This window comes from Ambystoma mexicanum, chromosome 5p (assembly GCF_040938575.1).
Source record: "Ambystoma mexicanum isolate Mex_15411 chromosome 5p, UKY_AmexF1_1, whole genome shotgun sequence".
Taxonomy (NCBI): domain Eukaryota; kingdom Metazoa; phylum Chordata; class Amphibia; order Caudata; family Ambystomatidae; genus Ambystoma; species Ambystoma mexicanum.
The window spans coordinates 954,009,595-954,021,615 of record NC_090930.1 but is presented as its reverse complement, the minus strand read 5'-3'; the positions used below and the strand labels follow the sequence as shown (position 1 = coordinate 954,021,615).

At 45.5% G+C, this 12,021-nt stretch overlaps 1 protein-coding gene across 2 annotated transcripts in view; it reads right to left on the bottom strand.

Annotated features, from left to right (window-relative positions):
* Positions 1–12,021, bottom strand: part of DDC (dopa decarboxylase) — a 917,411-nt gene that overhangs the window by 66,295 nt on the left and 839,095 nt on the right. The gene's annotated exons all lie outside the window — the stretch shown is intronic.

Here is a 12,021-nt window from a genome sequence, read left to right as displayed (position 1 = left end):
TAAGGGACTAGAAAAGGGCATATACTGTGCTCTACAACGCAGCTAAAACATGTTGTTTGATTTCTTGTATTAAATGCAAAAAGTGGGAGTCTTTCCCATGTTGTGATTTGTGGAACATGTTTAAAGTTGAGAGCTCTGATACACTCAACGCATCCCAATAAGCACGGGTGCTAAAGGTTTAGACACTGGAATTTTAGGATTTGTAGTTTATGAGTCAGATATTTAACTGTATGTGATGTTTCTAGAGGAGGCATCAACCCTTTAACTGAATTCACATGTGGTTCAATGAACAGTGCATAGTCCAAGAGGACAGAGGACTGCTAGGCCTTTTACCATTGATGTCTTTAATGTATCCTGTGCCTGGTTTAGCAATTTGTGTATGCCACTCTAAGGGCCTGATTCACAGAAGCGTTTTATAATGGTGCAATCCCATAGGAAAACGTTCTGTGAAGCAGACCCTAAGTGTCTCAGTTGATATGAAATTCATTACTACGGCTTCTCATGATATCGCATTAAAGTACTTATTAAGTCATTACAAATAAGCAACAATAAATGCTTATTTTCAGAATCAATTTAAGATCTTCAAATAGAGTTGGTACCTCTGACAAAGAGAAATCAAGAAAAAATCAATCTTTCAGTAGTCTAAATAGGGCAGCTAAAATGCAACTAAAATGCCATGCAGACATAGGTAAAGCCAGACATGTGAATCCTTAGAATGATTGGGAAGTATGAGATGCAGGTAAAGTATTGAAGGCAATAAACAGGGGTACATCTGTGTCTTAGAATACTAGAGGCATCTCACCCGTTTATCCTTCCAACGTCAATGAAATGGGCATCATTGGGTTTATTATTATAATACCGGAGGCTGAACCAAAAAGGCAATACACTTACATTTTAAACAATTGTATTAATATCCAGTCATGCCCACGTAAAGCATTGTGGACACTTCTGGAGACATATTTTCAGATGTTTCAGTCTATAGTCGATCAGAGAAAGTAAAGGTATGGGCTAGAACATTATTAAATACTAGAAGATAGACTCAGTCTATTATTTTGAATTATCCCCACCCTTCCTTTACTGTAAAAAAAAGTTTCTACTTGCAATCTTACAAACTCCAATACAATTCTACAATTTAAGCCAAACATCATAATAACACCACTGTATAATCTTTAAACAATTCAAAATTACTTACAGCCAAAAATAAATTATTAAGAAACGGGATAAGTAAAGTTCAGACCCTCGAACGCCAATAGCCGATTATACCAAATGAATATTCAGCACGCAAAGAACAGGGCTGGAATACAGCCGAAACCGAATCCCATCACTCGTCTTCTCCTCGAAGAAACCACATCCTGGGCCTTTGAGGATGAATACATCCTTTTTCAAGAGCTGCCATAATGAACAAACATTGAGGCAACTATAGAAACCACAATTCTGCCACCAAATCTCGAGACCAACCATTTGTGTGCCAACACTAATCTAGCAAAATGATTTAAAAAACTCACAAACTGCTGAAATACCAATAGTCTTGACAGAGTCTGTGAACCAATTCCAAGCATCAAGAGTTATGTATTAGGAATTAAATGAACAATGAGAAATGAATATGTGCAGTGGATAACCACCGTCCAGAAAAATACATAAGGACATTTATGCATACATTGAAATCAGTGGCAACATGAAGCTGACAATGCAGACATTCGGGTATCTTAACATGTATATACTTAAGAAATGTGCAGACAGAGGTGGAATATAAAAAGTCGCCAAAATCCATAAGAGCATAGAGTAGAGAAACTAGCCATAAAAATGGAAGACAGAAAATAGAAAGATAGGCATTGCAGGTCCTAACATATGAAGGGTGTAGTTGGTAATATAGCATGTGGCGAGTCCCATCGAAAATAGTTCAAAAGGCCCTTGTGCCAACACAGTGAATCTTTTCAAATTTTGTAAAGCATGACAGCAAGTTGCTGGCTTTGCATCTGTTCTATGACTACCCTCCACAGACACCTCTTTTGGAACTTTTGTGACTTTCTGCCTGCAAACTGTATGCACCATGCGGTGCTTTCAACATGGCCGCCCTGGCCTCATCTCCATTTGAGGCTGTGTGTGCCTTCCTGGCTGCCTCTATGGTGCTCTGCCATTGGCTGGGGACTCTCTCTTCCTGACCAATGAGGGACTGGCAGGCTTTGGCCAGCCCCTCACGAAGGCCCATTGACTCTATTGTTTTCATTTCTCCTCCTTGCTCCGGAGTGCAAGGTCCTGCAGCCTCTCACCTTCGAAATCTTCATTTTCCTGGTCTCCTTGTCTGCACAGGGATGTTGCAGCCACTTGGTTGAGGTAGGTGCAATTGTCCATTGCCCTCTGCACCTTGTGGGAAATGTGTGTGCATTTTTTTTTGAAAAAAGTGAAAATTTCAAAAACGAAGTAAGTCGCTTCTAAATTTTCATTATTTGAAGCGTTTCCACATAGCACCATTTGGCAGTGTTTATTACATCCTGCTGCCTGCTGCACCACACATTTTTGAACTTTTGTGACTTTCTGCCTACAAACTGTGTGCACCATGCGGTGCTTTCAACATGTCCGCCCTGGCCTCATCTCCATCTGAGGCTGTGTGTGCCTTCATGGCTGCCTCTATGGCGCTCTGCCATTGGCTGGGGACTCTCTCTTCCTGACCAACGAGGGACTGACAGGCTTTATCCGGCCCCTACCCAAGGCCCGCTTCTAAGGCTTCTGTCAGCTTCCCTGTCTGCTTTCCGAGATGCTAATACAACAGCCTGACGCTCCCTGGGGTTGCCATCTCTTTTCTACTATGAACCTGGACTTCCACGACTGTCCCGTTTCCCAATCTATTGGTTAGTTTCGCTCTTTCTGCCTACCCTTTCTATTTTCACTTCACTGACCTTCACTCTACCTTCTTCCTGTGTTTTCTAACTGGTCTTCCCTTCATGCTCTCGTCTGAGCACTCACCTATGATCCCACCTCATTTCTTTTACCAATTGCTGCCTTCGCTATTTACTTGAATTTCAATATCTTGGTGTGTTTTTGGGAAAGTCAAATTTGGGTGTGTTTTGGGAAAGTCAAATTTGTGGTGTGTTTTTGGGAAAGTCAAATTTGGGTGTGTTTTTGGGAAAGTCAATTTTGGGTGTGTTTTTGGGAAGGTCAATTTTGGGTGTGTTTTTGTTCACCTACATTGCTACCTGCTGGCCCAGTGACCGCTCCATACCTCTGATCTTGTATATTTCTCCTACTGCCTCCTCTCTCTACCTGCCCATGGCATTATCTGTTTCTCCTATCTATTCCAACTGTTTCTCTATCAACTTTCCTTCCCTTCTCACTAAATCTGGTAAGAAGAAATTCAAAAAGGATATCTTGGTTTCTAACCCTGGTCTCCCCATCGCTGATACCTATTCCAGCGCCTCTGCCAGACAAACCATCACTGACATCCTCTTTTTCGTTCCTTCACTAGATCTCTGGACCCCTCATATCTCTGTGCTATGTCCTGCCTCCTCCTCTCCCATTAATGGTGGCACTCGCTAGGAAGTACGTATGGATCTCTTTGACCCCTCTAGAGTCTTTATTAACATCTATCTAAATGGTACTGTCATGGTGCAAGGCCCTCAGGCTAACCTCCTCCTCTTTGATAGGCAGTTCCCTCACCTCATCAACTTCCTCTCATCTCCAGCTGTCCCCTACTCTCTTCCTCTGGCTACCTTGCCCTCCTCCGCCTCCTCCTTTGCCCCATCTCAAGCTCCTGCCACAACTCCCCAGGGCGAGCCTACGATCTGTACCCCTCCCCGGAAGGTCTTTAAGTCTGGCAACCTTCTCCATCTCGCCACACTAAATTCTCGCTCAGCCATTAAACACTCGTCAAACATCGTCACCTCCTAGAAGAACTCGACCTTGATGTCCTCAGTCTCACTGAGACATGGTTCACAGCCAGCTCTATCACGAGTTTTGACACTCTCCTCCCTGACGGCTACAAGATCCTCTCAGCTCCCAGATCCAACCGGCCTGGAGGGGGTGTAGCCATTATCTTCCCTGAGTGGATCCCTGCCTCCCTCATTCCCACTCAAGCTTACTCCTCGTTTGAATGCTTAGTCTGCAGACTATCTCGCTCTCCTAGCCACTCTCTTACTGTTGCTACTCTCTACCGGCCCCCTGGTCAAATCACCTCTTTTCTCTCAGAGTGGGCTGACCTCTCCTCTTCCCTCTTGGCCTCCACCACTCAAGATCTCCTCCTTGGTGACCTCAACATTCATCTTGATTCTACCTGTCCCTCATCTTCACTCTTTCGCGACCTCTGCGATTCACTCTCCCTCTCCATCCTTCGCTCTGGCCTGACTCACTTGGCTGGCCACACACTTAATGTCTTGATCTCATCCGGCCTCCCCCTCTCTACCCCCTTACCACTCCTCTCTCCTGGAGTGATCACTGCCTCCTCTCCTCTCATCTCCCCATCTCCTCCCCCCAAGCCAAGTCCACTCCTAGATTGCCACCCACCTTCTCAGATATCCGGTCCATGAAGCGTGGGTCAGTCGAGGCCTTTGCTGTAACCTTCTCTTCACCTCCTCTACCCCAGGCTGACTCACACGCTGACACAGCCATCTCTCTTCTCTACTCCTCTATTTCTGCTACTCGTGATACTCTTGCCGCCGTCATGAGGATCCGTTTGCAGTACAAAGCCAAGTGCAATTCTTGGTATGACTCTGACCTTGCTACACTTAAACGGAAGTGTAGGGCGGCGAAAAGGAAATGGAGGGCTTCTTCCTCATCCTCTGACAAACTGGCCTGCCACCTCCTCCAAAGGCAATACCGACTTGCTGTCCACACTAAGAAGAGAGTCCACATACAAGCCCGTGTCTCTGCGGCATCTAACAACTCGGCCGAACTTTTTAAAATCTCCAAAGAGCTGGCCAACCCTGCTGCAGTCTCCACCCCCCCCTCTCTCCTCCCAGGATCTTGCAATGCCCTTGCCTCTCACTTTATCTCTAAATCCCAGGACATCCTGTCCACCCTCTCCCCCGCTCCCCCTCCTCCTCCCTCTCCTTCTCAGCCTGCTGACCCTCGCTCAGCTGCCCATCATCCCCCTTTCTCCTCCTTTCCTCTTTTCTCCCCTGATGAGATATCTAGGCAAGTCCGATTTATGAAAACCTCATCAAAACAGGTCCATCCTTGTTCCTCTAAAACCATTAAGGACCACATTGACAACCTTGCGCCGGCCCTTGCTGATTTCTGCAACCTCTCCTTTGCCTCTGGCTCTTTCCCCAACCCTCTTAAACACTCCCTTGTGCATCGTCTCCTCAAGAAATCCACTGCTGATCCGTCATGTCTGGCAAACTACCGCCCAATTTCCATTACTCCTTTTTTGGGCAAGCTCCTGGAAAAGCTGGCCATCTCTCAGCTTAATCTCCATTCTGACTCTGTAGGCTCCCTCCATGACCACCAATCTGGCTTCAGAGCTGCCAGAAGTACAGAAACTGCTCTCCTGAACATCCGTGAAAATCTGCTCTCCAACCTCGATTCTAACATTCCCTCTGTCCTCATCCTACTTGACCTACCTCTCCTCTGCGTTGGACACGGTCAACCATACCACCCTGCTCAATCGTCTCTGTGACAACCTCGGTATCACTGATCAAGCTCTGGCGTGGCTGACCTCTTTTCTCTCTGATCGACCCTCCCAGGTACAACTTGGGTCCTTCCTATCTTCTAGCTCCCTCTCCACATGTGGTGTCCCCAAGGGGTCTATCCTCTCGCCCTGGCTTTTCAACCAATACCTGGCAACTCTCGCTTACTGCATCTCAATGTTCTGCTCAACTTTCCAGTGTTATGCTGACAACACCAAACTCATTTTCAGGCTTCTTCAACCTCCTCCTCTCCTTCCCTCATCTCTGATTGTCTAATCACCATTCAAAATTGGTGTGCCGCCAATGATCTATGTCTAAATGCCAAAAAGACTGAGAGCCTCCTTATTGGTACACCATCTCCATCCTTTCCTCTCACTCTCTGGCTGGCCTCCTTTGGCCCTCCTCCCACCTCCACTTGCGCAGATAAGAACCTTGGGGTTATCTTTGACTCTACACTTTCCTTCTCCGCACACATCTCTGATGTCTCCAAAAAATCTAACTTTTTATTTCACCTCCTTAGAGGTACTCTACCTTTCCTCTCCTTCCCTCAAAAGCTCACTGTCTCCCAAGCTCTGGTTCTTTCCAGACTGGATTACTGTAACAGCCTCTCCCTAAATCTACCTGCCTCCACTCTCCGCCCTCTACAACTAATCTTGAACAGGACTGCAAGACTTGTCCTTGGCCTCAAGCCCTGGGATCGTATCTCTCCAGCCTTGAAATCCCTTCATTGGCTCCCAGTGGATGCAAGGGTTAAATTTAAAACCTTCTGCATTATCCACAAGGCTTTCTGGGGCCTGGGTCCAAAATACCTTCAACTATCCCTCCGTAAATCCCTCCCCTCTTGAGCCCTTCGCTCCTCTACTTATAACTCCCTCAGGGTTAGTCATTTTGCAAAAAAAACAAGTTGGGGGTAGATCTCTGTCTTCGGCTGGTGCTGGAACAGCCTCCTGGCCACCTTGAAACTTGAGGAAAAACATCTTTGGTTCCGGAAACTTCTCAAGACCTTCCTCTTTGCCTCTGCCTTTGCCCCCTTGTCCCCTGTTGATCTGTTTCTTCTCATGGCATTGTGCACATGGCCACCCTCTGTTCTTTAGGGCCCAGGTATTCTGCTCACCCTTCCACCCTCCTGCACTGCCTCCAGGCCACCATCTGCACTAGGGTTCTGTATCTGTACCCATACAGTCCCCCTCCCACGTTTCTTCTGCACTTATCAGATATACCTCTCTGACTAACTTTCACCTGCCACTTGCTGGCTGCACTACCATGGTTTAAAGCCCTTATTTATTATTTATTCTATTTAATATTTATTTATGTTTTCTCTCCTCTGCTTCGCACTTTCCACTCCCCCACCCCCTTCCTTGCACTTTTCCCCCATTTTCCTTTCCCATGCACTTGCGCTTTCTTAAATGTCACAGGGCCTAGTAAGATCGCTGTTTTTTTTCTTTTTTCTTTATTTTTTTTTCTGTTTTTTTTCTCTCCGTTCCCCTCCCTTTTTGCCTAGTCGCGCTCTGAAACACTTGTGTATGAGCGCGATATAAATAAAATATAATTTCATTTCATTTCACCTCACCCTGGTGAAAGGTTCACGGTTGAAAACAAATCCAAGGTGGCCAACTAATGCAGGTTGGCCAACAAATGAAGGGAAAATTACAAATCCAGGGTGGGCGACAAGTCTAGGGTGGGTGACAAATCTAGACTGGGCAACAAATCCATGCCGGGAAACACATCAAGGATGAGCAACACATTAAGCAGAATCTGGGTGTGTAACGAGTTCACAGCGGGCTACCAGTTCATTGGTAGCAGATTCTGGATAAGTACACTGAAATTGGCCAACAGCAATTGCCAAAGCATGTGACTTGCAGGCTAGGACTATGGGTATGGCAGACAATATCTGGTATGGCCAGGACTGAGCAGTAAGGATGGAAGATGGGAGAATTCCTAGTGGGCTTACTTATACCGGTGTAACACTCATCTAAAACTACTAACTACCATTAAACAACACCATCCTGCACCACCAAATCGCCCCTAGGGTACCCTGAAGATTCTGGTCATGGTATCGTTAGGTGCTGTCACCTCAGATTTCTTGGGCATCTGTGCATGGGTTCTATCCTCATGGCCCCTGATCCCTCCGCTCTTCACCCAACCAATGATACTGGATTGTGCGAAACTGGGCCACACGTGCTTCTGTTCCGAAGGGGGCATGAAAAGAAAACAACGCCGCCACATGGGCCCCCCTTTGCCACCCCACCTCATCACACCTACCTGGCAGTACCTCACAGCATGCTTTGCTTAGGAATCCTGGGGTCAGCTACAAACCACATACCAAGAGTGGCCAGTTCAGCACCCACTCCGCATCTAAGTCTATTTCAACTGATTATTTCAAATAGAAAACATTCCGCACCTGGACTTCCACTGGGTGGTGACTGTGGATTCCACCATGCAAGGTTAAATGAAACCTTGGTGAAGACAAGCAGGGAGTGCACTCTTCTGTTCTCCCTGACAATGCCCACCCTTTCTTGTGTTATAAACCATTTTGCGATCACAGTGGTATTAGCTGATCTAATACTGAGGTGATTGTGGGCCGAAGGAGCGTCTTGACTTCTGGACACCAAAACTATGTGAAGAGCCTAAGGGGTCAATGTCTACCACCGAAAACGGTCTTATCAGTCCCACGTATCTGGATGCATTGGGCCAGTACTGGTTACCTCCTATCTACAGGCTAATTAAACCTTGAGACTACAACCTGGCACTATTGACTCATTTTCTCACTCTGGCAGATGGTGAGTGATTACTTTGCGTAATCTCTCACAGCCTGGGTTTATTGCTTAGGTGTAAAAATACAGTGGTTTTATCTATGTATGTGTTATATTGGCCATCATCTGTCAAATCTACAGCTGCCATTTACTATTTTAATATTGGAGACCGAGGAAGGACTGTTTGAATGGGACGAGTGATCGTGCTGAAGACAGGGTGGGTGTAGATGCCCATTGTGAGAGCGATGCCGAACACAGTGGTGAAACAGTTAACATGAGAATATTAACTGCCAAGGTTGGAGCCGGTTAGGTGCTGAGGCGGACGTGCTATCTGAGTCCGGCTCTGGCACTGGTTCATCTGGTTTCGGCTGATGGTCCCCTGATAGACCCCAGTTCAGTCTCAAAGGGAGTATGAAGAGGTTGTAACCATTTGTACATCCAGTTTGGCCAATGTGATCAGTGACTTACTTCGGCTTTCTGTTGCCCTAAGACCAACCAAGTGTGTCATTCTGTCCTCATTAATCACACCCCTTTTTATATCGCAGTCCCTCCCCCAGCCTCCATCACCTTTTCTCTTAAAGACCCCGCTATCGGGAGGATATCTCAGTGGCAACGCGCTGGCCGCTGGCTAGACGACGTGGAGCAACACAGGTTTGATCCCCGAGTCCGTGCTTCGAAACCTCTGGGTGTTAAGCATGTTATAAATAACCCATTATAATTTTAAAAACATTTCAAAAGTACAAATATTGAATTTGAAGGGGGAACACCATTTTCACCTCATGGATTTTTAGGCTTTTGTCACAACTTAGCTGAGTAATATTGCCTTTATTTTTACTGTTTGCATCACCAGTTCCCTGTATCAGAGGAGATAACTGTGATCCCCTGCCCATCCACCCCTGAGCACACCTGCCCAGACTCTCACTGGTTGAGGCCTAGGTGTTTGGTTAGGAGCAGGACTGAGAAAGATGCTCTCTTGATTGCATTCAATTGTTTTTGGTAGAAACAGGGCATAAGTCCTAAAACTGCATGAACTTGCACTAATTGGGATACAAAGTCACAAGATAATCCCAAGCCATTTTAGCAAATGGCAGGAGATATACCTGTCGCCTTATGAAAAATGCTTTTGATTGCCAAGGCAGTATTACAAGTTTTGCGTTTGGTGAATCAACTGTGATCGGCTTATAGAGTAACGACTGAGGAGGACATACTTAAGCCCAGCAAGGCTAGGGATGTTGACCAGCTATGGCCCACTCTTCTGAACAAACCTCACTCCTTTATCATTCTACATTTACTTGTATAAAATACGCAGAGAAATAGCTCACAGATGAGGTTCTACAGGTCCTGCATTTTAGATGACTGTATTTTGTATTCCTTTAATTTACTTCTGTTGTTAATTTCTCATTCATATATGCAGAGTTACCAGGACCAGAATGTGTTCACTTAATTGATGTTGCTTGAAGCCAGGACTGCCTTAATAAGTTTAGCCTGATAAGGGACAATTTGAGAACTCTGTAAACTCACCTAATAGTTGATCAACTTAAAGACGCAATCCACAGGGGCCTCTGATAACATAACCTGCTTGTAGTCATTCTTTGACACAGGCAAACAACTCGTTATGCGACATGGGATACAATCTGCAGCTCAACAAAATATGTTTTTACATATTAAAAAAGACCTCATGGAAATAATACAGACTCCACTTTTCCTGGTTTTACACAACAGTTCTGCTTTGAAAGGAGAACACAAGCTTTGAGTGCTCCTACAGCCCCAGGTCCCCAAGCAGCTGATCTGTGAATAACAGAGGGGCACTAATAGGCTGCACTCTCTGAGGAAGGTTTTTGGAAATGTGTGATTTCATCTACTGCAAAAGACAGTCAGCTTTCTTAGTGAACATATATGTTTAGCAATCAGACCATCTCCATTTGTAAATGAATAAAGATGTTTCTGACATATACATGGAACACTAATAATTGCTGCTCCTAACAAATATGCTGTACTAGGTCCAAGCCTACTTTGCCTTTATACATCCATTGTATATGATTCTTGTTGGTGACTGTGGCGCAGGGAAGAAATTGACTGTTGTGGCTCATCCCTCTTAATAGGTTAAGAGCATTACACATAGCATGGCTTGAAGGTTCAGTAGAAAGGTTCCCGGTCTGGCTTGTGGGGTTGAGCCAAGGTGTAACATGAAGGCACAAGTGGGAAAATTGAGCCATAAGAGTGGCAAGAGCATGAGGGTTAGCAGGTGTTGTGGTGGAATATGGGACCAGGTTCTCTGCCCCAGCCCTTCACTGCTCAGCGCTATATGTGTATCAGGAGTGAGGGGACAAAGTGGATCTGTCACTACTGTCGAACATTAAATCAGACAGCAGGGATTTTTGTCAGGACCATGCAGCACAAATATGAGAGTACTTCCCAGTCTGTATTTAAAGCTGCCATGTGTATTGTTGTCGTGATCCTGTATATTAAGTTTGTAAACACCTGCTGTATTGGTCCAGATTTCCTTGGGCAATTCAGTCTGCCAATGAGGGAGTAGCTCAGGTTGCCATGGACATGGCAGATGGTGGTTTTCAGAGGAGAGAGCAACCATATCTGGTGTCTCTTGAGAAATTGTACAAAACGGTGGATAGTCTTGCGACAATGGTGACCGCCAAGATGTGGTGAACTGGAAGTGCTCTCAGGTGGAAAGCAAAATATGGGACATCCAATGGAAGAACTAGCTGGAAAGGTGGCGGGACTGCAGGATACTGGGAGGTACATGTGTGCTATGGACGAGGGGGCTATTACGTGGCACCACTGTTTGTTGGATTGCAAATATTTAGGGCTTTTTTTACTTAAAAATCTATCTCGGGTTAGTGCAGGAACCCAACAGCCTATGTCTTATCCCATCACTCTTGTCCTACATGAAACCACATCCTGGACCTGAACATTGCAGCAACTTAAGGAACCACAATCCTGCCACCACATCTCTGGAGACCAACCCATTTGCATGCCAATACTAATCTAGTAAAAGAAAAACAAGAACATGAATTGTTGATATACGCATCATCTTGACAGAGCCTGTGACCCAACACTAACCATCAAGAGGTATGCATTGTGAATTAAACACAAAATGGCAAAATAATTCCTGCTGCTGATAGTCACCTTCCAGCCAGAAATCTACATAAGGGCATTCCTGGATATATTGAAATCAATGACCGCACGAAGCAGACAACACATGTTCACCTAGAGCCAGTCTTATGCTGCGCTGGATCAGCATCCCAGTGACTGCCATGATTGCTAGGGCGACCTCTTGCTATAAAGCAGGTCATCCTTCTTCTATGTTTACCCCCTGCGAATTGGTCACTGACTGCGAATGCTGCGTAGGACGGCATAGGTACACCTGCCTGGGACTGGGGTGCGCAGTTCATGTAACATAATGTTGAAAGGCTCTGGTCTCCTTCCACAGGACTTATTTTTTTTTTTTAAAACACTGCAGTTGATAGCTTCCGAACAATTTGGGAGCTCCAAACATCTGCAAATATTTGCGGGTCACACAGATTTTGAGGGCCAATATTGTGAATAGTCTTATGTGCCTTTTGGGGAGATTTGCCCACCATGTTTGGGAATAGCACATATGGAATGTATTTATTGTGTGCATTTATAGA